General features: G+C 40.4%; 1 long non-coding RNA gene across 1 annotated transcript; it reads right to left on the bottom strand.

Moving 5' to 3' along the window:
* Positions 1-3,460: 3,460 nt before the first annotated feature.
* On the bottom strand, positions 3,461-23,164 carry LOC109385179 (uncharacterized). Its single transcript, XR_002124568.1, has 4 exons — positions 23,075-23,164; positions 6,569-6,699; positions 5,571-5,621; positions 3,461-3,694 (listed from the first exon to the last, which is right to left on the bottom strand). It is a non-coding gene; the product is annotated as an uncharacterized LOC109385179 (long non-coding RNA).
* Between the last annotated feature and the right edge of the window lie 4,504 nt (positions 23,165-27,668).

The following is a 27,668-nucleotide window of genomic DNA, read 5'->3' as shown; positions in this document are numbered from 1 at the left end:
ATAAAGTTATAAAAACAACAAATATTTTATTATTATTAAAGTCCACTAAGACAGCACATCATCATTCTCACATATATTCTTTATAAAAATAATTAAAAAGCAATAATGCTTAATGATGTGCTATTGAAATTAGGGCACCAGGGACATTGCATCTGGATTACACTGCCTGAACTTAAAATGTTACAGTATAAAATCTTGCTGAGGAGATAAATGTATTTCATTGGTTCATTCATTCATTTGTTCAACAAGTATTTATTGTGTACCTATAAAATGGTATAACATATGTTGTACTATCAACTTTTGATAAGTATGAACATTAATTTATTGCATTTTTTACTCATGTAGTCTATTATTATAAGTGCCACTAAACCATCATTCGTCTAGATATACTTAATAAATTCAATGATGAACCTCTTAAGAAAAATCCCATAAAATGTTCTCAAAATGCTGTCCCTGGGGCCAATTTTTATTATAGAAAATGCACATTAAAAAATGGAGGGCAGTGGGCCACATCGACATCTCACTTTCTCCCAAATGTTTCAAAAGAACACATTACTGTGCTGCATTTGAACCCTTTCTGTGTGAGATTTCTTTTTCAAAATAGATATTTTCAATATTGAAAAAGAATAAAAAGACAGGCTGGAAATTGCATCCTTTGAGGCTTTTGAATAGTTCTATTGCAGAATTAAGCCTTAAGGCTCTAAGCCTTCTCGCTTTGCCTTCCACTTAATAAATCCTTTTCCACTTCAGGACCCTTTGCACTGGGGTTCCCTCTGCCAGCAATGCCTTACCCTGAACATGTCCATGGCTTTGTCCCTCTCTGCACTCAGGTCCTTTGCTCGAATATCATCTCCTCTGGCAGGCCACTCCTCCGTCACTCTCCATTCTTTTTCCTGCTGCAATAGACTGTTAATGTGAATCTGCTTTGAACCATTGTGCTTGAAATAACAAAAAGAAATTCGTGTGTAATAGACTCAGCATTAAGATGGTCCCATAACATGAATCCTGAAGCAAATTGTAACGTTACTCGTCCTTATAGATCAATAAAGGCTCTATTTCCAGACCTAATGACATCTAGTGGTTTGGAAACTATTTTCATCTTAATGTTAAAAGATACTACTTTTATTAAAAATCTCTTGGAGGTCCAATGACATTTGCTGATTGAAACTGAAAGGAGATATTCCCTCTCAAGCACTAAAAATGTGGCTTTGAAAGTTGGATAGACCTGGCCTCACGTTTCAGGTCAGCAACTAACTAGCTCTGGGAGCATGCCACTGACACGACTCTCACTAACAGCACTAAAACCCTTCTTTTGGTTTAATCTAATAGACACATTCTAGTTCTTATGTTATTGGATCACTCTGAATCGTTTGATGCAGATGACAACTATTTGTTTTCCAGAAATTTTGTTTTCTTTCCACAGTTTTGGCTGCTGCTTATCAATCACCTCTGCAGACTCTTCTTTTCTTTTGTCTTTCAAATATTGATGATCCTCAGAGTTCTGAATGAGGCACTGCCTTCTGTCTTGGTGCTACGTATCCTCCGCTCTCATGCAGATTCCAGTGCAGCTTACAGCTGCCTCTTAAGGTCCAGGTCCTGGTGAACAACTGTCTACTCAATATCACCAAATAAATTTCCCAGAGACGCTTCAAATGGATCGTGTCTAAACAGGAACTTGGCATTTCCTTCATACCCAGCCTGCACTCCTTTAATCCCTGTGCCAATAAAGACATCATGATCCATTTTGTCACCCATTTCATAAACCGGTATCATCCTTCACTCCACTCTCACCGGCACCCTTCCCTTCTCTGATCAATCACCACATCTGCCATAGCTGCCTCCTATGCAGCTCTGAAATCCGTCCATGTCACTTCATCCCCACCGTCCTTACCCTAGTTCAAGGAAAAAAGGCATCTCTGCTCTGGATCACCTCTAGAGAAGAAAGGCTTTAATCCTGTGGCAATGTGATGGGAAATAGCTAATGAGCCATTTTAGGTATTTAGAATAAATTAACGTTTTACTCTAGTCATTTCTGACTCTCAGGGAGGGTGAAAGTCAAACCCCCAAAGGCCTTTCTTAGGAGTCAGAGACTCTGGGCCTTGATAAGGTTGCTTCACTAATTAATGCTAAAGCAGAAAATAAGGGCATTTAACATTTGGGGGGCACTGACTGTGATATCCAAGTGACCCTATACAAGCCCCAAAACAAATCTAGTCAATCTGATTCCACTTGTTCTAAAGTTGCTTAAACTAAGAATGTTAGCAGTTATGATTTAATAAGAGATTTAGGATTACACTATTTATAATAAAATGTCAATACTAGTTATTGTCCTTTGTATTAATAAAAATGTGACACCTATGCCTCTTGTGACTGACCTGAAAGCATGTTATATCCTACATTGTTTAAAGTATATTATGTTTTAGAAAGAGTTAGTTTAGTAGCTACTCTTACAATTCAATAATAATAATAAAAAGACAATCTAATTAAAAAATAGGCAAAAGATCTGAATAGACATTTCCCCCAAATAAGATATACAAATGGCCAATAAGTCAATGAAAATATGCTCAACGTTGTTAGTTATTAGAGAAATGCAAATCAAAATCACAATGAGATAACACTTCACATCCATTAGGATGGCTATCACCCATAAAATGGACAATAACAAGTGCTGGTAAGGATGTGGAGAAATTGGAACCTTCATATATTGCTGGTGGGAATGTTAAATGGTGCAGCTGCTTTGGAAAACAGTTTGGCAGTTTCTCAAAATATGACCATTGACCCAACAACTCCACTTCTAGGTATATACACAGGAGAAATGAGAACATATGTCTACACAAGAAAACTTGTACACAAATGTTCATAGCAGCATTTTTCATAATAGCCAGAAATTGGAAGCAACCCAGATGTCCAAACAACCCAAATTATGACTGGAGAAATAAAATATGGTAAATCCATACAACAGGTATTATTCAGGCATAACACAGAGCAGATTCCTAGTACATGCTACGACAAGCATGAACCCTGAAAACATTATGCTAAGTGAAAAAAGCCACACACAAAAGGCCACATATTGCACGATTCCATTCATGTGAAATGTACAGAATATGCAAATCAATACTAACAGAAAATAGGTCATTGGTTGTGTAGGGCTCAAGAGTGCTTGGAAGAGAAAGGAGATAGGGAATTACTACAGATGGATAAGCATTTTGGGGAGGCAGGGAACAAAATGGGTCTAAAATTAGACTGCGGTGTAGTTGCCATACTCTTGCTAGGCAAAAAAAAAAAAATTAAAATTAGATTGTGACAATGATTGCACAACTCTGTAAATATATTTCAAAACACATTGAATTGTACACTTTGAATGGATGAATTGTATGGTATGTTAATTGTATCTCAATAAATCTCAAATTTCTTTCAGCAAACAAACAAAAAGAAATAGTCACTATACAAACCTGTTTGTTAATAGTGTTGGCTAGAAACGCATTTGACTGCAAGTGTCAAAACTCAACTGATAGCAACTTAAGCCAAAGGAGTTTACTTTTCTCCCAAAACAAGAAGCCCAGAGGTAGGTGATTACTCTTCGCTCTGCTGCTCCACACCTTCAAGGATCCAGGCTTCTGGATCTGTGGATCTTCAGGTTTGACACCTGGTGATTGCCAGATGGGCACTGCAGCTCCAAACATCACGATCAAAGCTGGAACAACAGGAGAAGAACAATACCAGTCACTCCTGTGCCGTTACCAAGGAAGCAAAGCTTTCGAAGACACACCCAGATGACTCCCACTTACATCTCATTGGTCGGAAGGATGTCACGTGACCGCCTGTTGTATGGGAGGCTTAAAAAGTCAGTAATTGTCACATGTCATTCCCCAAACAAAGTAAGAGTTGTGTAGGCAATGGAGAAGGAGGGCAGAGATGTTGGGTGGAGAAATAGCATCTGCCCAGCATCTCTTTCCATGCACATACCTTGAAAACCCTTTTAACACAGAATTGTGTTAACAATCTTAATTTTTATTTTTTTTTAAGATTTTTATTGGGAATTGGGGATGGGAACAGCACAGGGGAATTGAGGAAAGGGGAACAGACAAGTTGCTGTTGTTTTGTTCTTCAGTCTAGTTGTGGAGGACATTGCTTCACTGGCCCAAGCTGGCACCATCATTGCGCTCTTTCCGGGCGAGGCAGATCAGTCACCAGCTTCTGGACAGCCGCTCACTGAGGCTGCTGGCAGCTCACGCTGTCTGCTGGCTACACACGGTAGCCCATGGCAACCCACTGCAGCTTCACTGCAGCCTACGCCGTCGCCGGCGACTTACGGCAGCCCACGGCAGCCCAGCTCCAGGTTGAGCTGTTGTTCAGCATGTTAGCTGTAGAGGGCAGTGTCACTGGCCCTCATATGTGGGATCCGAACCGGTGCCCTCTGGCGTCCCAAGCCAGCTGTCAACCATCGCGCCACTCGGCCAGCCCAACAATCTTAATTTTTAAGAAACACAACATTTACATTAATGCCCTGGTTGGAACATGATGTAAGCGAATCACCCCTCCTTTCATTTTGACTCATCCCTTTCTTGGCCACTGGGATGGCTTTCTTGCCACCGAGGCCACCTTCTGGACGCTTCATTTCCTAACCAGACAGTTTGAGTGTATGCTGACTAAAGAAAAAACAAAACAAAAAATATCCTGGCCACACGCAAAATGTTCTCTGATTTTATAAGGAGGGGAGACAATTGATTTCTCTTTCCATAATCCACTTGCGTCACACCCTTCAATTTCTCCCCAACTCAACACACAGACATACAGAAATCCCTTTTGTTTTTCTCTCCAGAGAGTCAGCTTCAGTCTCTCTTAGGGCTGCTCTCTGCACCTGCCCCCCTGGTGGTTTGCTCAGAGGTACATTCTGATATTTCAGCCATGTGAAAATAGTTCTAACCCTACAGAAAAAGCAAGATATGATGGGGTTGTGGGCTATTACCAGTTACACAGGTAGCAAGGTCAGAAACTGCTCTGTTTCAGATCTTGATGTGGGCCTGATGGTTTCCACCATCCTATTTGGTAGTTTATCTTTTATTCAGGAAATGCTATGTGTCAAACACCGTGATAAATGCTTAGTATACATTACTGCTGTTGCTCTCATTATCCTCTGAGGTTAGGATGCAAGACCCAAGGTAACGTAGCTGAGTAACATTCCCAAACTCACACAACTAGTTAGTTGCAGACCTGGATTTGAAGCCAGGTTTGTCTAACTAAAAGCCACATTTATAGTGCCTGAGAGGGAAAATCTCGTTCTACTTGACTTTCAAATCAATCAGACCTCCACAGATTTTTAACAAAAATAATACTCTTTAATATTAAGATAAAAATAGTTTTAAAACCAGTGGGTGTCATTATGTCTGGAAATAGAATCTTTATTGATGTATAAGGATGAGTGATGTTATAATTTGTTTCAGGATCCATGTTATGGGGGCATCTTAATGTCTATTGCACATGAATTTTGTTCTGTGATTTCAAACACCAGAGCCCCAAAGCAGATTCACATAAACCCTTTCACAAAATAAAGAGGAAGGAAAACTTACCAGCTTGTTTTATGAGGACAGCAAAACTCGGATACCAAAACCTGAAAGCCCCTTTTTGAAAAGAAAAGAAAATTACAGACCAATGTTTTTCATGAACACGGATTCAAAACTCTTCACAAAGTACTAGCCAATGGACTTGAACAACACAGAGTAAGGACAACAGTTTATGACCAAGTAGAGTTTGTCTTAGGAACACAAAGTTGGGTCGACATGAGAAAACCAATCAAGGCAAATTCACACTGAATGAGAGAGGAAGAAAACACAATCATCTCAATAGAATGCAGAAAAGCATTTGACAAAATTCAATCCTCATTCCTGCTAAAAATCGCAGAAACTAGAAATAAAAAAGAATTGTCTCAATCATTTAGGACAATGGCTAAAATACAATAGGGATGTATTAAATGCTTTCCTCATAAGATTAGGAATAATACAACGCTATCTGCTCTTACCACTGTTATTCAACATTGTATTGGCATTCTAGACAGGGCAATCAAATGTCACTACATTTTTTAAAAGGAGTTGTAACTTTTGCATTGATGTACTATTTGCGCTGTTATTTTGAGGCTATACAGTCTTGCATCTGTCAGCTCACCCATCTGATCCACAAAATTATGGATTAAGGACACTGCACCACTAAAACAATTTTCAATGAGATCAGATAGTTATTTTTTTTTAATTAAAGTTTATTGGGGTGACTGACAATGGTTAGTTAAGTTACATAGGTTTTAGGTGTACAATTCTGTAAGACATCATCTATATATCACGTTGTGTGTTCACCACCCAGTCAGTTCTCCTTCCATCACCATATATTTGGTATGGGATTATTTTGAAAGCACTTATGTTCCTGTATGTTTGTGCAGCAGGAGGAGTAAGAAAAATATTGCCTCCAACAATAGACTGACTTTACTGCATCGGTGTAATTTGTTTCAAAACACCATTACAAATATTGTTTGATATCGCTGACAAGTGTTTATTTGAAATATTCAACAGCTGCTTACCAAGTCTTCTTCAGCTGTATAGGCATCATCTTTCGCTCATGTGGTTCCTGCCCTCCTTTATTCTTATTGTACTTCAGCGGAAGCCCCATGCTCATTCATTTCTAAGCCGTTCCTCCTGGGCTTATTATTGACTGAAGAAAAAAACATGGGAGTGAGCTGGTACAACAGGCAAATTCAAGAGCTACATGTTTTTCTCAGATGTTGTTCCAGCATGCTGGGTACTCTCCAGTACATCTCCACACTCTCAGCATTCTTCGTTCCACGTAAATGACTTTTATATGATAACCTCATTTACTAATTCAGCTCAGTGATCAGGCACAGAGTTGACTGTCACTTACTCTCACTGCTTCACCATGTCACAGCAACCCTCTTCTCCATGAAATGATGGCTTTGCTTTCCAGCTCCTTCACTCTGCCTCCCCGGCCCCTCTAGGAGAGGAGAACGAAGTTCAGGGTTTCTTCTTAAGCCTGTCTACATCCACGACTTTGCATTCCACTGAAAAGATTGTTCTTTGCACTCTTCAAGTCTGAGCCATCTATTTTGGGGAACCCTGAACACTGCTCAAAAATAGAGGGATATATATATATATATATATATATATATATATATATCCTTGTCACATTTTTCCCTCGTCTGATGTTACTAAATTTGTCAGTTATCCTTTAGCATTAGGATTGGGAGTGGTTCCTATTTCCACTACAGGTGTTTTCTACTCTTTATTTTTAACCTTTGTGCTGCTATGAATTCTTTCAAAGATGGGAATGGGGTACAACTTCCTTTCCTCTATCACCTTTTAACCACAATTCCTTCAAATTAGCAATCTGAACTCTCATTGACACTACAAACGTTCTAATCACAGTTGACTGAGCACAATGGGAATGGGAGTGTGCCGTTTCTCCACATCCCCACCTCCCTGGCGTAGGTGCCACATGGTGCCTCTGGCCACACAGCACTGGGACTGATTTACTCTCATAACCCTTCTCAGCCCAGCTTTCCAGGTATCTGATGGATGGATGAAAGTGGGCGCATGACAAGAAAATCATTTTTTATTCTGTGTCTACATTAGTGATTCTTGCATGAATAAATCATTGACTTGTGAAATTCTTCCTTCGCAACTTCAAACGGTGCCATTTGTCCAGTTTATCTTAGGGAGATTTTCCAATGACATCACTGGCGGATTATCTTTACTGATGTTTGGACTCCCAGAATTCCAACTTGATTCATAGTCTTGACTTCCAGCATGGTCTACAGTCAGAGCAAGTTTTTAAAACTTCTGACTTAAAGGCACAGATGTGTTCTTAGAGAAATTTGAGAGGAGCATTACCAGAGGCTAACCCTAAAGTGTCTCTTTGTCTGTGAGCCAGAGTCTAGTAAGTTCCACTTTCACCACTCTTCACAGACTCTCAAGGTTTTCACTAGAATTTACAATCTGCAAATGGATGGAACGAATTACTGAAATAAACCAAATTTCCTATTTATTCTGGACTGCTTAAGATTAGTTAAACTTCTAGCTTTGGATTTATAGCTTATGCTCTCTGAAAAACACATGTAATTTTGGACATCACCGCTGAATGACAATCCAAAAACTCTGCATGTATTCTCTATGTAAAGATAATTTTAAAATAAGGTAAGTTTAATTGGATACTACCCAGTGAAAATGCTGCAAGTTTTCTCCCTCCTCATGGAAGGGAAAGGAAGCTTCCTCCTCACCTTAAGCCAATTGAAGGTTCAAATGAACCATTTGAAAAGCTAGTATACATTCTCTGGAATTTGAGGGACATAGAGACAAGTTACCTGATCCATGAACAAATAAGCAAAGGTAAGTGTAGCCAGAGCTGCATATAGAAGAGAAAGTTTGTATCAAGAGTAAACTACATGTGCATTGACAGCTGTGCAGAGTGGCCTGTCTCCCATGGATTAGATACAGATCCTATCTAATGGCACGGAGCTGACTGATATACCTATCAGCTGGCCACGAGTTCCACCAACGTCTCCTGACAAGAGTGAGCAGCTTCAATGACAAGAGGATTGAGGCATCCTGTGGATGCAGGTGATGAAACCGGCCCCATGGAAGCAGCATCGCTCATGCCAGGAACTGCAGGCAAAGATCTCCAGGGGCAGAAGCACCCCAGGGGAAAAGGTAAGCCTTGCGTTCCATCATGTTCAGTTGGTACGATCACCACATTGTAACTTTACCAGTCCAGAAGGACTTTTTCTGTCCCTTACCTCTTCCTCCTCTATTCTAATATTAAAGGGCGCCGACATCGCAACTATTAAGTGGAGAAGGCAGTGAAACAAGAAAAGGAAAAAGTCAGATCAAAACCCCTCCTTAACCATCCTTTCAGTCCTCTAAGCCTGGGGCAGACCTAAGCTGGGGAATAAGAGGTTTTAAACTGGATAGAGCTTTGGACTTTTGATGTTCATCTGCACTGTACTTTTCATTATTTAGTGAGACAGAAAACCCTTGGGACCTGAGAGTCTGTCCCAGAGACTGGAGATAACTAATCCAAAGAACAAGTGAAGAATAAAGGCGCTTTCTGCTTCACTCTACTGAGCGCAGCTCATTCAAAAGCCAATTAAATAAGTTTAGTCGCCATGAGTAGGAAGAAACCCACAGTAAGGAAAATTTCTGAGTTAGGCATGTTGGGAAAACAGGGTGACATAACTGTAGGCTCTTTTAATATGAAAAGTAAAGGTAAACAAAGCCTCCTTCATCAATTTCTGAATACCCTATGTCAACAGAAGATTAGAGATTCATAGACAAATAATAACATATATTCCACTATTGGGCATCTTTATCAAATTTTTCCAAATTACCTCTAATAATTTTTATCATCTAATCTCAGGATAGGGAGACTGTGACCTATGAACTGCAGAGCTTCCCAGGTGACTACTTGTTTTTCTTTTTTTCTGAAGCTGAATTTGAGGAGGAAACCTGTAAAAAGGTTCAACTGTGGTCAAATAAACAAAGTTTCTACCACCTTTGCAGTAAGCTACCAAGTCCAACCAGAATAGGAGATAAAATGAGTCAGAGATGAAATATAGTGGGCGTTTTTACATCAGCATGCCCTGGTATCATAGATCCAGGAATATTTAAGACATGTCCTAAACTTATCATCGAAACAATCTTTTTGAACACACGGTGGAGAGCTATGAAGCCTAACGCCGGAGAAGGGACCCAGGTAGGGCCTACCTTTAAAGGAGAAAATAAAGTAAGAACCCTAAAAATTATAGCCTGGTCACCTTAACTTTAATACCTGAAAAGACCAAACTCATCAATTATTTCACTTAGAAAATACTAAGGGATCACAGGGTGCCAGTGAAGAGTAAGCGAGACTTCAGGAAGGGATAAATCAGTCAGGCCTATGTGATATCATCCCATGACAGGCTGCCAGGCATCAATGGAAAGGGAAGAAAAAAGACTTTAATCCCAGTCTTAAAGGACACGCTCATAAATAAAGCTGGGAAAATGTTTTCAAAGTGCATCACTGTATGAATTCTCAACTTATTAGAAGGCAAAACAGATGGAGTTTTCTTCTCCCCTTTTCCTTCCTGGAGAGAGAACAACAAGAAGGATGGTTAAACTTTAATTAAATATATGGGGCAGGAGTGGGGGACCTCCACCCCATTTTTGTAAATTGGGATGGTATCATTCATTCTGTAATTAGAGAAAATGCATTTTCTGCAATATCCGTTTGTAAATGGCTTGGCAGATGGATGTATTTTATGCTACGTTAATCCAAAAAAAATCAAATGCAAGGGGATGTTGCTCCCAAGAAAAAAAAATGAGATTTCAAGGGTTTCAGAAAAAAAGTAAGCTCGCTTGCGGAAAGCAGGGCAGGAAGAATAAAACTAGAGGACTTCGTGGGAGCTGAGCAAGTTTTTTTCATACTGAGGAATGCAAAGAAATTTGATCCGTGTGGACAGAATCACAGGAGGACAGGAATTGGGTATAGTATTCCACTGACTTTGAGACAGCTTTGACCCGAAGCTAAAAAAGAGTGCTCCCACAGAGGCCTTGAGGGAATTACTGAAATTGTGAGGTACTATTCTGTAAAGTCACAGGATTTTCCACAAAGGTCCCCTTGACTGAAACACGGCATTGCTGTGATAATGCCTCACGAGTCTTTCTCACCAATGGGAGCCTTTCTTTCCCCCAGTCCCTCATTCACCAGGCAAGGGGAGGTACAGCTCTGAGTGGTCCTTGCTCTAAACTGTTCCATCAGCAACTCGTAACAGCTTTTGGCCACTCTTATGACCGATGCTTACAGGTCACGCCACCACTCCTGACAACTTGAATCAATGACCTAGTCCTTCTACTCATCTGATCCCCTACCCAATCCCAGTCCCATTCTTACTGACTTAACACCTAGCACCCTGGCTACAAAATTCCTCAGTTCTAATGACATCTACTGACAGTAGATGTCAGTACAGTTACCTTGTTTCAGTTACAAGATGGCACAGACACACTTTGGATTTATTATATTTATAAAATTGCTTCAGCTCCAAATTCTTAAAGTCTGGGTTTCCCCTAGACAAGACTTTCATTCCCTCACTTGCATTAAACTCATTCTTAAACTTCATCGAGATCCCTGAACCTTGGACAGTAGAGTAAACAAAACTAAATACAAATTTCAATACACACTTTCACATTTACAGGCCTTAAGACTTGATAATCCAAGTTACTCCACAAACCTCAGGCTATTTCTTGGTACAGCAACAGGCCACCATCACCTGATACGACTCAACTCACCATTAAAAACCCATGACAGGGGCCGGCCAAGTGGCTCGTTGGTTAAGAGTTGGCTTGGGAGCACCAGCTCTGAGCAGCAGGGCCCCAGTTCAGATCCCACATGGGCCAGTGATGCTGTGCCCACTACAGCTAAGATGGTGAACAACAGCTCGACCTGGAGCTGGGCTGCCGTGTGTCGCCGGCGATGGCATAGGCTGCAGTGGGGCTGCAGTGGGCTGCTCTAAGCTACCGTGAGCTGCCAGCAGCTGCCCGTGAGCCTCTGTGAGTGGCTGTCTAATGAGCGGCAACCAATCTGCCTCAGCCAGGAAGAGCGCAATGATCACAATATCAGCATGGGCCAGTGAAGCGAAGTCCTCCACAACTAGACTGAAGAACAAAAAGGACAGCAACTTGTCTGTTCCCCTTCCCTAATTCCCCAACGCTGTTTTCCCTCCCCCAATTCCCCAATAAAATCTTTAAAAAAAAAAAAACCAGGACAATACACACAATGACAAAAACCAGCTACAACATAGTAAGCTGGAAATGAGAAAACTATATGACATGTCTGAGTGGAACTTCCGCTAGCTGCGCTGTCGATCAAAATGGATTAAGAAACATTCTTGGACTATAAATCACTCTATTTCCCACAACCTAAATACAGTATCACAGAAAACACTGAAAAAGGGAAGCAAAGGCTTTGCCTCTCCCTTGCTAGGTGTCTCCAGCTGTGAAATGGTGGGAATATAATTACCAGCAAAACAAATGACTGTTCCTCAACTCCATCAACCCAAGCCAGAAGCCCATGTTCTTTGTTTCTTCTACTTTATTATATTCATGGGTCTATACCGGTGTAAAAAATGATTGATTGAACAAATAAGTAAATGGTGAGGAGACAAATCTCCCGCATGAAAGAATTACAAATAATTTATGGAGGTACTTTGTCCTCGGGGAGGTAGAACATAACTCCTGTGCGTATGAATTGTGCCCAGCAACTTCTTTGCAGAGATCACAGTAGGGAAAGAGGGGTGACGCGGGAAAGATATGCTGCAGCAGAGAGACCTGACACACACTAGGTGATCATGTGGTGATCAGGGACAAGTCATGCTGCTAGAAAGTGTTTTTGACATAACATAATGAAAATGGTCATTTACTTCTGTGGTCTTGCTCCCCCAAACCCATCAGCTCAGTCTAATCATGAGAAAAACATCAGACAAATTCCAGTGGAAGAACATTATTTTCTACAACACCACGAGCTTAAAAGTCCTCACTTCCTCTTAGTAGCAAAAATAAAGGCGTATTTTCAAGAGTAGCAATCACACTGGAAAACAAATGTAATTACTTCTCAGTGGACTCAGTTTCTTTGAGAGTAAATATTTAGTGTTTCTTTCCCCTCTTCCTTTTCAGCCCTTATCCCTTGATAACAGAGAATGAAATTTCTGGGTGTCTGTTCATTATACAGAAACGTAGGGTCCAGGTACCTTCCTTGGTACTTGGGCCTCTTGTTTCTGCGTAATTCTCCTGTCACACCACATCCTGGCCCTACTGAAGCATAATTGTTCTGGTCTGGGCTTAGGGATTAGAGGCTAGCAGAGGAAGTATTGCATGGTGCTTAAAAACCTGAATGTTGGAGCCAGGTTTCCTAGAACTCCAGCTCTGCAGTTTACTCATTTCATCTCTCTGTGCTGAAGTTTCCTCTTTTGCAACATGTAGATGTTAATAGCACCTACTATACAAGGTTGTTTTTCTGGTGAGGAAGAAGTGAGTTAATATATGCGAAGAACCTACAACATTAGCTGGCATATAGTAAGGGCTATGTAAATGTTAGCTCCTAGTAATTAATGGCCATAGCATCCAACTTGACATGTGTCATGAACAATTTGTTTTTAAACAATTTTAGATATGCAAAAATAGTAGAGTCCCCATGTACCCTTTACCTGCACCCAGTTTCCCCCTAGTTAATAACGGACATAACCATGATACATTTACCAAAACTAAAAGATTAACATTGATACGTTATTAATAAGTTAACTACAAACTTTATTTGAATGTTGCCAGTTTCTTAATTAATGCCCATTTTCTGTTCCAGGATCCAGTCCAGGATAGCACATTGCATTCCATCACATTTTTAGAAAATCACCCAGAAGCTCCTGCTTCTAGCCACGGCAGAGGAATCAGTACTAGACTATCAAACACAACTACGGACAAAACTATGTGTTCAGAAAACAGTCATTACGTGAATGAGCACTGAAAAAAATAGACACGCTCAAAGTGAGCCCCTCAGTGACTGCAGATGTTTGTCAGGACAGACTGCTGCACAGTACAAGCAGGAAGTGGTGGCCTGGTAGGGCAGGCTCTGGTTGAGATGAGGAGGCAGAAACAAAAAGTAGAGACTTCTGAAGCAGCTATAATTGGGGGAGCACGGTACCGGATAAGAGGGAGCTACACATCATCAGAAGCTCCGATGTCTGTGTGAGGCTCACCATGGGGTCAGGGTCATGGGCTGGGCTATACAAGCACAGGACAAGATTGCTCAAGACCTAGCAGGAATGAATGGCCTGCCACAGAGATGAAAGCTAAATTATGGTCATACATTGAAGTCCCCGCCGAGCCAGGGCTGAGAGGTCTCACCGACCATCTCAGAAACATCCTTGGAACTTCTAGAAAGTTCACATCTTAAGAAAGAATCATGCTCCAGAGGAAAGGACACATCCTAGGACTAGACTCAGAATTGAAGTCTGAAAGGATCTACCAGTAGTTCCACAAAATTCAATATTCTTTGTAGAGGAAAAAGTCACAGTCCAGGCTCTCAACAACCTATCATCCACAATCCATATATTATAATAGACATATGTACGTTTATAAAGACAGCACAAAGAACAGGAGTGGTGAATGGAACCATGCCGTTCCCTCGGGTCATGCATTTTATATAAAATATTACACAATATTAACTCTAAGTAGGCTGTGATTAGTATGCATATCGTAATACTGAAATACATATCGCAAAATACAATATGAAGAAGTGTAGCTGAAAAGTCAACAGAGTACTTACCCTCAAATACCAAAATAATATTCTACAATATTAAGCCAAAAGAAGTCAGGAAAGCAGAAAGAGAAAAAACAATAATAGATTTAGCAAATCAAAAGCAAGTAACAAAAAAGACAGACCTAAATCCAGCTATATCAATAATTTCATTAAATGTTAAAAAAAGATAGCTTTAAAACAAAGGATAAAAAAGATATGCCAGAGCTGGCTGAGTGGCGCGTTGGTTAAGAGCTGGCTTGGGACACCAGAGGGCCCCGGTTCGGATCCCACATATGAGGGCCAGTGACACTGCCCTCTACAGCTAAGATGCTGAACAACAGCTCAACCTGGAACTGGGCTGCCGTGAGTCGCCGAGGACAGCATAGGCTGCAGGCCCTGTGGCAGTGGGTTGCCATGGGCTACCGTGTGTAGCCAGCAGCCAGCGTGAGCGGCCAGCAGCAGCCGTGAGTGGCTGTCCAGAAGCCAATGACTGATCTGCCTCGCCCAGGAAGAGCACAATGATCGTGCCAACTTGGGCCAGTGAAGCAACTTCCTCCACAACTAGACTGAAGAACAAAAGGACAGCAACTTGTCTGTTCCCCATCCCCCAATTCCCCAATTAAAAAAAAAAAAAAGATATGCCGTGTAAATAATATGCAAAAGAAAGTTGAAAGAGTTTTATTAATATTAGATTTAATGGACCTCAAGACAAGAAGAATGATTAGAGACAGAGAGACGTTTAGGATGATAAATGGGCCAATCCATGAAGAAGACATAACAAATCTAAAATGTAGGTGGCTAATATCTGAGCTTAAAAATAGATGAAGTAAAAGCTGACTGAACTGAAGAGACAAATAGACAAATCTACAATCAGAATTAGAAATATCAATTTCCTCTTTAATAACTAGATAAAAATCTAGAAGGATGTGGAAGCTCTAAAAATTATTATTAACCACTCTAACCTAACTGACCTTCATAGAACAATTTATCTATTGTAATAACTAGGGAATTCACATTTTTTTCCACGTGTACTTAGAGCATTAACCATGATAGACCTTATTCTGGGACATAACACAAGTCTCAATATGTTATAAGTTTGAAATTTTACAGAATGCTTTCTCTAAACACAACAAAATTAAATCAGAAATCAATAACAATGAGATATGAAGAAAAGCCTCAAGTATTTGGAAGTGAAACAAACTTCTAAATAACCAATATGAAGAAATCATTAAAAAGTTAATAAATATTTGAAACTAAATAATAATAAAAATACATCAAAATGGTTTGGATGGAGCTAAAGAGTACTTAAGGAAGTTTATCAATCTATATCCTCACCCCAATGGGGAAGACATGAGTGGTACTTAGAATAGCTCCTATTCCTACTAACTATAGTGCAGGATGTTTTTTCAACCTATTCTGCAGGAGACAAGAGCAGTCATGGTACATTGATGTAAATTACAAGAGCCCCAAAGAACTTCCACAAGCCTGAAGGCCGTAAGGTTGATGCCCCTTGACCTCAGGGACTAGGACAGAGGGCCATTGCTCCAGGATCACTTTGGCCTCAATCTGTATCTATTACAATAGTTAAGGGGACCTTTGGGGTCAGGGTGCAGGGCACTCCCCACAGCTGGGTTGTGACGCTATCCAGCATTTTTTGTTGCGTGTACCTGACCCACTTCGCATGTTTCACTGTCCCTCCAGGCCGACTCCCATCCTTGCCTTCCTCCTGGGACAGACCTCCCTCTCATCTGCCTACTCTAATTAACAAATCTTTTTCCTCTGAATGCTGCTTCTCATTAAAAGCAAACTCCACTTGACCCAGGATACCTACCCTGGCATCTATCTCCCCTACAGTCCTTTTCTGGCTTGTGGTCATTGTTTAGTCCACCAGGCATGTTGTAGCCATTCTGTACTAATGGTCTGGGTGCTGTTAGGATACATATTTTGTACCCCAAAATGTTGGGCACCCCAACTAGGATTAAATGAGTAGTCAAAGCCAGATGGAATTTAGTCCCACAGCCTTCCTCATCTCAGGGTGGGGCTGTTCCCCAGAAGATCTCTGGTCCATCCCATAATGGTCATTGCTTCAATCTCATCAGGAACCTATCATGTCCCCCTATTCTGCTTAACAGCTTTCCACTTACAAAAACAAGGGTGACTGCGCGTGTGCATAACACACTGGGGCACGTTGGGCCTGCTGCCATGATATTGTGTCCATTATAACCAGGGACCTTCTAAGCAGCTAATCATCAGCGTTTATGGTGACGCAGCAATCGGTGTGCTAGGAGTCACACACAAAGTCCCAGTAGGAAGCAATTCTTGGAAATTCCTTCCAAAACGATAGCCTTTCTAGTAGATGTCACTTGAAAAGAGTAGCCAAAGATACTGGCACATCACTAGAGTTCAATTTAGCCATTAACCGTTCATCCAGTTCATCGACGTCTCATATGACTAGGATGTCTCCCCGACTCGGGTTTGCAGACTGTCATCCAGCCTTGTCAGTCTCCAGAAGCAGGGCTGGTCTCCGTAACCATAGCTAAGAGATAACTTTACTCTTGCTTTGAGCCTCTCTTGAGGTATTAATATAATGTTGGATTTTTCTCATAGCATAGCCCACTTACACATCCCTTTACATACAGCTATTATTTCTCCTTTCCGTTTGTCATTTATTTTCATCCAAACTTTTCACATCAAGTTCGACCACTCTGCTGGTCCAGAATGCTAGCAGCAAGTGCCTCTTTCTCGATTTGTCTAGTGATTGACTGCATGACTTGAATGAAGTCTAGTCTCCCCTCACCCCTGCACATGCAGTGTTAAAGCTCTCCTATTGCTCCTTAAGGAGTGCAGCTTTGGGTGGGCTCACAGCCACCCTGGGATGGCCTTGGTCTCTGCCTCTTTCCCTGACCACATCCAGCTGTTAAACTCCGCTAATTGCTGGCTGATTGCTCTATTTTTTTTTTCATCAATGTCCTGGGGCAAAAATTGCTCTACAAACGAATCCAATCCAGTTGTGGCTCCTTTAAAGGAATCATTTCTGAAAATAGGTATATTTTTCTGACTCCAATAGGACTCCTCCTAGGTGTCCTATTCCTTCGTCCTCTCTGACCACTAGCCAGGCTTCAGTCTAGTCCGTATCTTCATCAAATCCACGAATCTCTTTCCAGTTACTTTTCACCACAACTTCCACTATTCAGGCCCTTAGGCGAGAACTTTTCCAGGCTCTATTACAAGGGCCTGTCAGTTCCTTGGGGAAGAGATTAGGATCTATCTGCTTCATCGCCTGCTTCTCTCCCTAGGCAAAATTTCTGAGCCAGGGCTCTGGAGGCAGGGTTGCGAACAATGACAACCCTCTCCGAGTGACACCCCTACTATCAGAGCTGAGTGCTCAGTGAAGTGAGGGGAGGCAAGCAGCCTGAAATCTACTCAACTTGACCCTCCTGATGTGGAACCATTACTCCCAAGCTGTACCAAGGACTGTGGGCCCCAGACTTCTCAGCATGCTGTGACCAAGGGCCTGGACTGTCCCTAACTCACACAGTAGGCCCCAGTTCCCAAGTTGGCAGTCATTTAAGTCATTAACACGTCATTGGCACGGCAGCACCATAGACACCCACACATGTTCCTTTGATATTAATAGAACATCTCAGTTTATTCTCTTTCTGCCTACTGCCATCAGGATGTACACATTTATAAGTTATTCTCTCCTAACAACCAAAAATTATTCAATCAATGTACTGTAAGTTGGAGGAAGTTGGCCTTCCTGCCTCTTTCCTTCGGAAAGTATGAAATAATCTTATCTTCACCGTCACACAAGGCTTTTTCTTACCACAGTGAGTGTTCACCTTCCTCCCAGCTTTTATGACACTAGTTCCTTCCTAAAAGACAGAACTGAGACTTATTACCATAAAAGCAATTTAACATTTTGAAGGATAGCAGAATATGCCACCCCAAAATATGCCTCTTTGGAGTAGGGTTATTTTGAATTAATTACTTTTAAGAAACTGTACACACAGAGAAGCTCTGAAAACAGCAGAAATTACTCTTTTGAAAGAGAAGTCTCTATTTGTAAAGAAAATTTACATTAGAAAAGGGCCCTTACCCATGAAGAGAGCTATTACTAGAGATAACTTTTTCACCAGAGGGAATTATCTGCATAGCTGGACAAATTTGTTTACCAAACATTTCCTCTCCTCAACTTCCCCTGAATTTCAGCTGTCTCTTCTTTGAAGCCCCTGACCCCTAAACCTTTCCCTAGCTCACGCTATGGTATATAAGCCTCAGTCCTCAGGCTGCCTTTTGAGTCTCATATCTTGGAGGAGTTCCTGTAAGTATGTATCCTTAAAGAACAAACATTCAACTAAGTAAATTTAAGGATCTAGTAATTGACTTTATTGATGATTCACGAATCAGGCAGCATCTCAGCTCGTAAATGGAGAGGTGCTCTGAGAAGTGTACAAAATGGAAGGTTTTCATAGGCAGAAACTGAGCAGAACAAGGGTGGCAGGGATCTTCTCAGTAGGACCTCACTAGTGTTGGTCACGCAGTTCCAGGCTGATTGGTTTAAAATTTACTCCTAGAGAGGCTGAAACTGCAGTTAAATTAGATATTAAGTCTTGGTGAGGCTTAGCACAAGTGACTCCATTTTGGGACTGTTTTTTTCGTTTTAACAGTACATAACTAAAATAGGTTGGTTTTTTGTTTGTTTGTTTGTTCTCCTGCTAATCTGTGTCTTTACTCTAGGCCTCTAAACCTTGGTCTACCCTCAGCCTGAGCCAGTATACATCACTTCCTGAGAATAAACTGATATCAGAGTAAAATAAAATATTCTCTAATTTACTATCTGAAAATGCCACCCATTCACCCGGCTTCTCCACACCTCGTTCTTTCTAGCTTTGTTTACTCTTAGCTTTTGGCCTAACTCATGAGTCACTGGCAGACCTTGTGGTCAAAGCATTCTCCTTATTGCAATAATCTCGCTCCCCTATTTCCCCATTTGCCATAGTCCCTTTCCCTCTTGCAGTAATACTTTTGAATGCAGTCTCTCCTTCACTAAATCCAGATTTGGCTTTTACTCCAGCTTCATCAGTACTTTTTCTTGGGATTGTCTCCCCTGTGACATCCCGAACGGAAAGGTTTTATGTGTTATGGTTAACCTTGACTTAATGCTCGGGATAAAATAATGACATGACACATGGAGCAGACTGGTGCTGTCTCAGGTGAGGTCATCATAGACCAGCTAGCCTCCAGCCAATCCAGCAGTTCCCAAAGAGAGTCCAAGTAAGACCTGAAGAGCTTCCCAGTGGAACTCAATAAACACTGCCAGCCTGTCATCATGAACTCAGTAAGTGATGTTGTTTTAAGCCTCTTAAGTTTATGGGTATTTGTTATGTAGCAAATAGATTAATAACACATTGGCTGAACACACGAAGGGGAGAATGAACAAACAAATGAACAAATGAATAACGTCAGTCTGGAGATTGGGTTCCTTCCTAAGTAGGAAGAAGGCAAACAAGGACTTCCAAAGCAGATTGCTGTTGGGCCTGCTGATCTGAGACGATATGTAGTATATGAGCTGACAAGGATGAAAATACGACTTTTGAGTATATTTTTGAAACTTCAGTTGCTATGGGGGTGTTTGGAAGTATATCAAATGCATCACCCACCAAAAATATGGAGTCGTGATACTAAAAGGGTATTAGTGAGTTCTCTGTGAGTCATGCATTTACCCTAGACCAGAGAATATCTTTATGATGCTGTGAAAGTCCAAATCACATAGGAAGTTGGATTAGTCCTGAAGGGCGTCTTTAAAACACGAGAGCATCTTAATTAAGCATTCACTTAGTAAAAATATATGACCCTTGCCCTCTATATACCTCTATATACTATTTGCCAAATACTGAGAATAGACCAGAAAAGAAATAGCCATTGCCATCAAGAATCTGACAGCCTAGTTGAAAGAGCTAGCAATTAGAATGCTAGCTGCAATGACAGCAGTAAGGAATTTAATTGCCTGTTTAAATATTCGGGGTTAGTGCTAATATCAGGTATGGCTGGATTCAGGGCTAAAATGATGTGGTCACAATTTCGTTTCTCTTGATTTATTAACTCTTCTTTCCTCTATGTTGGTCTCATTTTGGGGTTCCACATGGTAACAAGCTGGTACCAACATGGTGGCAATAGTTTCCAGTCCCTATGACCTTTTTGGCTTCAGATCCAATGAGAAAAACAAACAAACAAACAAACAAACAAACAAAACAAAAAACAAGCTTTCCTTCCTAGATGTCCCAGCAAAACCACCTTTTCTTGAGTAATTTGTCCATTTATGAATCAATCAATCTGGGTGGAGGGGTTGGGGAGGCACTAAGAATGTGACTCACTGATTGGTTAAGTCTGGAGTCTATGTTAAACTTGCTAGAGTTCTGGGGTTTAGGCTTCTCTCTAGAATCACATGGACTGAAAATGAGGAAGGCACAGATCCTCACATGTCACCAGAAGCAGAGAAAATGGATGGTAGTATTCAAAACATAATCACTATGGATTATAGAGGATCCAGAATTTGTCATTCTTACTTACTGCAAAAATTTGCTCATAATTTATGGTTTGCCTTTCGATGATGGCCTTTGTCTTTTGACATGTGGGAGTTAAATTCTTATTGTTCTTGTTGTAAACATGTCCATCTTTTTCTCAGTGATTTTTTCAGGAAATTTAGCAAAATTCTCCATAATTCTCACCACACCATTGGAAAAAAAATGGAAATAATTAATATTATTTAAATAATTAATATTATTCTCAAGGAAGTCCCACCAAATATACCATTAAAACAAATGGAACGTGTAATTTTGTAGTTTCTATGAATAAAATCTGTGTTCCAATTATAACAGTTTACTGTTCAAGGCTCCTGGTCACCTGTATGAGTTTACTGGGGCTGCTGTGATGAAATACCACAGACTTGGTGGCTTAAACAACACAAGTGTATTTCCTCACTGTTCTGGAGTCTAGAAGTCTGTGGTCCAGGTGCCAACAAGGTTGGTTTCTCCTGAGGCCTCTATCCTTGGCTTGTACATGATCTTTACTCTGTACATGCCCCTGGTGACTCTGTGTGTAAATTTCTTCTTCCTATAAAGGATTCCAGTCACATTGGATTAGGACCTACCCAAAACACCTCATTTAAACTTAATCACCTCTTTAAAGACCCTATCTCCAAATGTAGTCACTCACATTCTGAGGGACGAGGGGTTAGGGCTTTGACATATGAATTTGGGGTGGGGTACAATTGAGCCTATATGACTACCTTTCTAACCTCATTTCCCCTCTCTTTCTCTTCTCTCTGTCATCCTGCTCCATACACTGACTTTGAGCTTCAAATACTAAGCATGTCTCCTGCTCAGGGCCTTTGCACATGCTGTGATCATCTCTGCCTAAAACGGTCCTCACTTGCTGTGCCCTTGGCACACTTTAGTCAGGTCTTTGCTGAAACACTAGTTTCAGAGATGGCTTTGACCAACTCAACCCCAGTAGCATTTCCATCTTTCAAGTTTGTTTCATAGAACTTAGCTACTGACTTAAATGTTAATTTATTGATTAGCACATAAAGCCCAGGAGAAGGGAAGCTTGTGTAACTACTGTAACTCCAGAGCTTCATACAGTGGTTGATACATGGCAAGTGTCCAATAAATGGTTGTTGAATGAATGTTATTCCTAAAGAGCAGAGAGAGACTGACGCACTGAACCTTCTATAAATGAGTAATTATGATTGGATATTATCTATACATCATATCTGTATCAGAAACCAAGAGTTATAAAAAAAGGAACCAAGTGGAAATATTTGATAGAAAAAGTATAATAATTGATAGGATAATAGCAGATGGATGGAGCCATAAAACAAATTAGTGAGATAAGATAGAGGAATACTACTAGAAAGTAAACCATGAAAGATAATATAAATATAAAAATTATATACAGATATAGATATAGATAAAGTAGAAAAGCTAAGAGGTAGAATGAATATGAACAAAAGTGCCAATTGCAACTAACTAAAATCTCAGAGGAAAGGAAAAGGAGAAAACATATGATGAAATATGTGATGATTAATTTCCCAGAATTAAAGAAAGATAAAATAACTCAGAATGAAAAGGCCCATAGAGTGGCAAACAAAAGATGTAAGGATAAAAGGACGTGATCTCAGGATTAAATACTCAAAGGGTGAGGGATGGAGGTGGGGAATGACACAAATACACGCAGACTTACTCCAAAACCTGCAACCTTATCCGCTATGACATAAATGTCACAGTATCCTTATTTTACAAAGATAACAAAAAAGATTATATTAGGATCAACCTGAAAGCTCAAAACCATTAGCTATTATTTGATAATTATTATTTTATATTTAGAACTATAATTTATCCGGAATATATTTTTTTGCATGGTGCAAAATAGTGATTTAATATATAATCTTCCTAAATGTACGCTTTTACTGGCACCATTTATTGAATAATAATAGTACTGTCTCCAATATTTATACGTCCTATTTTTATTTTTGCAGTGCTTGCTATGGATTTGAAGAGCACATAGAAGTTCCTGTGAATTAACTAAAGTAATTCGCACTAGTTGGTGCAACAAACCAACCCTCACATGTCAGTGGCTCTTCCCAGCTCTGTCTGAGCTTTAGGACTGATTCTCTTGCTCCTTTAGGTGGTTTTTTTTTTTTCCCCCCCCTCAAGCTCAGGCAGTTTCTTCCCACGCACGCACTAACCAGGAATCCATTGAAGATTCAAGGAAGATGCTCTTCAGATCCCCGGAGCTCGCTCTGTCTTTGTAGAGCTGTTTCTTCTCTGCAATTCTGCCCTGAAAACTCTGGCCACTGGATTCCCAGTCCCTTCTTAGACTTGCATTTCCTGTTCCTCAACTGAGAGAGACCATCTGGCACTGCCTCGGTGCCCCCTTCCTGTGGTGTGGGCCTGGAGGCTTTCTTCAGGCAATGGTAGGGCTCACCTCACTTCTTTCCCCTTTCTCGGAGATCACTGTTCTGGATACCTGATATCCAATATCTAAAAGCACTGTTTTATATGGTGCATCTGTTTTCTTAGTTGTTTCATGCTGGAGGTAAATTAGGTCTGTGCTATTCCACATGGGTCAGAAGTCGAAGTCCCTTGGGTTCCTTTTTATTTTGTAAGTTGGAGTGCACTCTTAAGCAATCTTTTTTGTTTTCTTCAGAATTTGTAGCGTATTAGATTGTGTTCCCTAGAAGCAGAGCCTGAGATGGGAATTCTAATGAAAGTGATTTACTGAGGGTTTGCTCTCAGAAGAGGAGTGAAGAAAGCAGGATCAGACTGGGGAAGAAAACTAGGCAAGGATAAGGTCTCAGCTGGAGACTAATTTCAAGCTAGCACTGCAGGGAGCCCACAAGCACCAACTACACTGCAAAGTTGGCCCCCAGGAGGCTGGATTTTTATTTGCCCTTGTGTCAGTCATTGGCGGTTGGCTGGCTGGGTGAGGGCCACCCACGGGGTGGGGATGGGAGGACAGGAGCAGGTTAGGAAGGTGGCTCCCAGCTCCAGTGCACACAGCAGCAATCCTCCAGAGAAGGTAGCTGTGAGTCATTAGCAACCAACACTCAGAAGCTGGGGTGCCCTGGCCAGGAAAAACGAATCTGGGTTGGGCACCAGCAGAATCTACTGCAGGCTGTAAACATTTCAAATACTTTTATGTATAAATGTCTTTATTTTGCCCTCACATCTGACTGGCTTTAAAATTTTAGGCTCAAAATAGTTTTCCCTCAGAAAGTTGAAGGCGTTATTTTCTATTAGCATTTAGTTGCTTATAATACATTTGTTTTAGTCAACTCAGGCTGCCATAACAGATTTCCATAGACTGGGTGGTGTAAATAGCAAACATTTATTTATCCAGCTCTAGAGGCTCGAAGTCCAAGATCAAGGTGCTGGCAGATTTGGCGTCTGATGGGAACCTACCTCCTGATTTGCAGATGCTGTCTTCTCCTTGTACCCTCACATGGCACAAAGTAGTGGGGGGGCAGGCAACAAGCTGTCATATCTCTGCTTATAAGGGCACTAATCCCGTTTAGGGGGGCTCCACCCTCACAACCTAATCACCTCCCAAAGGCCCACCTCATAGTACCATCACATTGGGGACTAGGATTTCAACATATGAATTTGTGAGAGATATAAGCAGTTAGTCCATAACAGCATGCAATGTCAATCTTATTAGTATTTTTAAGTAATAGTTATATTCCTCTATGTTGGGAAAAATTTAGTGTTTTCTTTTTATCCCTGCTGATCTGAAATTTCACTGGCCAAATATTTTTTTCATGTTCTTGTTTGGCACTTGTTGGGTAATCTGATTTTACTGTCAAGTTTTTACTCTGTTCTGGGAGGTTTTTTTCTAACATTTCTTTGTCTATATTTTTTTCGTTCAATTATGCTGAACCTATTCCTCAAACCTCTGAAAACATATTCCGTGTTTTTCATTTCCATGTTTTTTTTAAATTAATAGACCATATTATTTATAACAGTTTTAGGTTTACAGAAATATTGAGCAAAGTACATAGGACTTCCTTATACCCCTCCCGACCAACGCTTTCCCATGTTATTAACATACTGCATTAGTTTTGTACACTAGTTATAATTAATGTATGAAATATTGATTTTTACTCACTAAATTATTACTCACTAAAGCCTATAGTTTACACTAGGGCTCAATCTTAGTGTTAACAGCTTTATGGTTTTGATATAGGTATAAAGTCATTTTTCTACCATTACAATATCATGTATTATAGTTTCATTGCCCTAAAACTCACCTGTACTCCACCAATTTATCCCTCTGTCCCTCTTCCCTAAGTCCCTGGCAATCACTGATATGTTTACTGTCTCCATATTTTGTCTTTTCCGAAATGTCACATAGTTAGAATTACACAGTTTGTAGCCTTTTCAGACTGGCTTCTTTCACTTAGCAATATGCTATTGCTTCAGGGTGCATGGATGTGGAAGCAAGCGTACAATCTGGGCATCCGATAAGGCAAGCCAAGACAAGGAGGGTTTCATTCAAGTAATAATATTCTTTAGAGTAGTTCAGTGCTGGGTGAAAGTTGAATTTCTATCTTCCCTCCCTCTCTCCACTACTCCAATGTCCATTACATGAGTTCATTGCTATTTCAGAGTTTATTTGGCCTCTTCTCTCTCCACATCTTCTAACCATATTAGAGTCTTACTTATCTAAATGGTTTACTTTCCTTAGAGAGCTCTTTCACCTAGGGGCAAATGCTGTTACTGCTAGCCTTCTTAGATATAGCTGATTGGGGAAGGGCTTAATCACAGAGGGGCTGGTTTTGATCTGATAAATGCACTCATCTCCTGCTGGAGGTGGGTTAGTGCCCACTGGTTGGCATGTATGACCTTTAGAATTACCAGTTATTCTAGGAGAGGAGTGAATGACCAAAGGAACCATAACTGATCTAATGAGCTGATTCAGTTTCACTGTACCAGCCATGCATACTTAGGCCAACTGCTCCACAGATAATCTTTTAATTAGTTAGCATAATTAATGCATGAAGGCTTCATCAAGCTTTGGGCTCTACTGGGAAGAAAGGCTTGTTGCTCTCCGGTAACTTTCTCCTTAATATGCTTTGGGCTACAGCCTCGTCTGCACTAAAGTCTTCATAAGTCTATTACAATCTGCAATATATAGTATTATTAGTATACTTGTATACTAGCATAGTAATATATTATATATAACTATGTATTATATATACTATATAGTATACATACTATGTATATATGAGAAACTCCCACACTTTTCTTGTTCACTATTGGTCTTCATGATATTTTATGGTGCTTTATGGATGCATATTTTTAATGAATGTGATCTTTTAAAGATCTTCTTCTTTTACTTTTCAAAGTATTTTCAGAAAGAGAAGAGATTAATGTGTGATCTCAGTCTGCCATCTTGAACCAGAAATCACAAGGAGTTTTTCATTTCTGCCATGAGTTCTAGTTCTGGATTCATTTACAGAGTAGAATAGGTGAAACAAATGATCTGCTCACTAAACAAACCAGAGTTCCAAAGTTTCCCAGATTTTTTTGGTCTCATTACTCAAGTGAAAGAATCTCTTGCAATATAAAAATGCATTAAGTATAAAAAGAAGTAATGGGAAGAAAATTTCTACCAAGGAAGTAGAAGCACTGTTCTCCCATGATATACAAAGAAATATCTACTAATGATGTCTACAGATGGGCACCTAAGTCTAGCTGTCAACATAAATCTCTATTGACATGTTATTAAATTACTCAATATTTAATAAGTATACTGAATGGAAGCCAACTGGTCCACCTTAATGTGAAAGGGTGAGGTGATTCATACAAGAAAAGGAACATTTTCTCAATATACTGTTTCTCTAAAGAGACTATCCAAAGCCATCATTATCTTATTAAGTGGTTCTTTGGAAGAAGCAAAATCTTGTCCCTGTGGATAGGCCGAGAAGCACTTCATAACACCTAGTTAACCAACCAGTACTCATTGAGCAATATGTATTTTATACTGCATATGGTAGGCAGATTAAAGCCCCACCAAAGATGTCCATGCCCTTATCCCTGGAACCTGTCAGTGTGTAATGTTAGGAGGCAAAAGAGATTTTGTAGAGGGAATTTGCTGACAGTCAGAGAGGGAGATTATCCTAGATTATTCAGGTGGGTCCAATATAATCACATAGGCCCTTAAAAAGTGGAGGAGGAAGGTAGAAGAGTCAGTCAGAAATTCAGTATGAGAAGGAATTGACCCACTGTTGCTGGCGATGGAGGAAGGAGGCCACAGGCCAAGGAATGTGGTGGCCTCTAGAAGCAGAGAATAGCCCTGAGCTGACAGCCAGTAAGGAAATAGGAGTGTCAGTCCTAGGACCACATGAATTCAATTGTGCCAACAACCTGAACGAACCTGGAGGCAGATTACCTATCCCCCAGAGCCTCCAGAAAGCAAAGCAGCCTCATTGACAACTTAATTTGTCTTGTAAAACTCAGGAAGAAAAATCAGTGAGTCCAAATTCTGTTGTTTTAAGCTATGAAATGTGTGCTAATTTGCAATGGCAGCCACAGAAAAGTAACGCACACCTACTGGCACTGCAGTGGATAATACCAATACGGAATTAGACTTTCAGTATGGAATTTGGCTTATAATTTCTTCAGAGGTACATATTATCAACATTGGTTAACATCTTGGTACAATCCAAGCATTAGAGAGTGATGTACCATACAGCAAAGGAAGGAAAAATGAAGAATGGGGTATGCTACTCGATTTTTATTTGTGACTTTGGTTTAACTGACTCAAAACCAAAATATGCT

The sequence above is a fragment of the Hipposideros armiger genome, unplaced genomic scaffold, assembly GCF_001890085.2.
Source record: "Hipposideros armiger isolate ML-2016 unplaced genomic scaffold, ASM189008v1 scaffold_6, whole genome shotgun sequence".
In the NCBI taxonomy this organism is placed as follows: Eukaryota; Metazoa; Chordata; class Mammalia; order Chiroptera; family Hipposideridae; genus Hipposideros; species Hipposideros armiger.
This window is presented reverse-complemented; position numbering and strand designations above follow the sequence as displayed.